The sequence below is a fragment of the Hordeum vulgare genome, chromosome 3H (assembly GCF_904849725.1).
Source record: "Hordeum vulgare subsp. vulgare chromosome 3H, MorexV3_pseudomolecules_assembly, whole genome shotgun sequence".
Taxonomy (NCBI): Eukaryota; Viridiplantae; Streptophyta; class Magnoliopsida; order Poales; family Poaceae; genus Hordeum; species Hordeum vulgare.
In genome coordinates, this window is record NC_058520.1 from 238,048,660 (window position 1) to 238,051,056 (window position 2,397).

Here is a 2,397-nt window from a genome sequence, read left to right on the forward strand (position 1 = left end):
GTCGAGTCGGCCGAAGCCGGTCGGTGGATGGATATTTTGTGAAAAACTAGAACATGGGCAATTATTGCAATTTTTTTTTTACTGGCAAACCTACATGTTGCAACGGAAAAAAATAAACATGGCTTAAGATTATCTGAAAGTTTGTGTCATACTCCCTCCGTCCGGAACTAAATGTCCTCGTGGTATTTTTTTTTAAACCTCCCTAGCAAATTCCCGACAAACACAACGCTCCTCTGTCGCGCAGGAGATCCCCCGCGCCGGAGATGCCCCACTCCCCTCCGCGTCAGAGATCCCCCGCTCGCCTCCGCATCGGGGATTCCCCGCTTGCCCCCGCGCCGGAGATCCCTCGCTCGCCCTCGCAGCTCCCCCGATCGGCCCACGCCCCCACCGCAGCTTCCCTCACATTTTCCCCCTCCTCTTTCCCCATGGCGAATCACGGTGAGGTCAAGGTTGATTTTTCCCCTCCGGCTCTCCGATCCGCAGCGGCTCAGGCTGCAGATGGAAGTGGCAATAAGTGGGACTAATTAAATCCATCCCACTTAATCATCTTAGTGGATATCCGTTGGACAACAAGAAAATTAAGTGGTCTGTCCCATTTAATCCATTGGTAACCCACCTCACCACCAACTAGCAGCCCACGTTCTTCTCCTTACGGGGTGACGCCATGGCTGCTGCTCATCCACGACCTCGGGCGCAGCTTCGTCGGCCGCGTCGGCGGCGGCCGGTCCAACCTGCGGAGCGCCGGCTCCCCGCGGCCTAATGTTCCATCTCCCGCGGCCGCTCCCTCGCCTCCCGCCGCCGCTCCGACCCTCAACCTCGGCCCGCTCCTGCGTCGATCGCGACGGCGGCGGCCACTCCAGCCATGCCGAGCGTCGGCTCCCCTTCGCTCAATGCTCCAGCTCGCGCGACCGTCCACGCCTCCTGCTGTTCCGACCCAGCCGACCTGAGCAAAATCTGCAAAAGCTCGACCTGAGCATGGACGACTCCAGCAACTCACCCACTCAAGTGCCAGTCCCTGTGAAGGCGCCGAAGATGAGGCCCAGCAGCTCCGGCCGCAGATGAGACACAGCAGCTCCGGCAGGAAGCCCATCCAGTCTGCCTCTGATTCTGCTCTGCTCTGCTCGGTATCTATCGGCGAGGTCGTTGGAGGCCAGGATGCACCGCCACCTGCGGCTCATTGGACAGAGAGAAACAAAGACATGCAATGCCTGTATTGAAACTTGAAAGTGGAAACCCATTTAATCCCACTTATCCCACATAAGTTTTATTGGACTATTGGCTATCACCCACGAAGTTGTATTGGGATTAAGTGGAATGTGGTGGGACGCCCGCTATGAGTCCCACCTGTAGCCTGAGCAGCGGCAGCGCTCTATCTACGGCGGATACTCCCGGTCGAGTGGCATGGCCGGCCGGCGTACCGCGAGGGCCAGGTGTTGGGCGCCTGGCGCTGAGTCCTCCCCTTCGATTCCGTCGCCGTCGTCGCGCTGCCGCCCACGCCTCTACAAGTGGGCCGACCGGCACGACCCCAAGGACGTCCTCCATGTCGTCTTTCGTAGAGTACGTCCATGCTGCTCCCTCCGTGAGCATCTCATTGAATCATCAGTATTGTTGGGTTAGTTTTGATGACAACAAGTAGATGATGCAATCAGTTTATGGGCAAATTAGGTGGTCTTGTATGCAAATCAGTTTATTTTCCTTGATTGCGAATTGAGGGCTGACAGCATCGTTTCCTTTCTGATCATCAGGAACCCGGGGCTGGTGTGTGTGTTGTCGCAGTACAACGACCTGTACACGGTGTTTCAGTTTCAGAATTTTTAACAGGCCTCGGAGCTGATCCAGATGAGAAATGCTCACGTTTGGATGCGGAGGATTAAACTTCTTATATTGAAGTTAAAGAAGAGTGAGGGTGTGATGAGGATGAGTGTAATGCCCCAAGTGTGTATCTTTCCCTTTTTGGAACCTTCCCTTTGTGGGTCCACCTTGTCATTGATATGAGAGTATGATGCATATGATTTCATGTGATGTCACCTTGTTTAATCTTGCTTTGCATGCATGCATCACCATCATTTCTTCCTTGCCTATTGTGTTTGATGCCTTGTGGTCCTATGTGTTGGAGTGATACATGTGATGTGGTGATGTGATGTGTTAGCTTATGTGGGGTGTGCATGTGTTAGTAGGAACCATGTTGGTTTGCACTAGGGTTTTAGAAAACTCCCCCCCCCCCTCTCTCTATTCCATCTCAAGGTCAAGTTTCACTTGATCCTTTTCTGTTTTCAAAATGTCCTTGATTTAGCTTATTTTGTGGTGGAGATGAACATGTGTTTTGCTGTTTTTGAAACTTTGTTGAGAGGGTGCAAATATTCACAAAGTAGCCCAATATATTCTGTTTTGTAAATA

The 2,397-nt window shown here is 52.9% G+C and overlaps 1 pseudogene; it reads right to left on the reverse strand.

The window, feature by feature from the left end:
- Positions 1 to 129: 129 nt before the first annotated feature.
- On the reverse strand, positions 130 to 1,587 carry LOC123441642 (annotated as a pseudogene).
- Between the last annotated feature and the right edge of the window lie 810 nt (positions 1,588 to 2,397).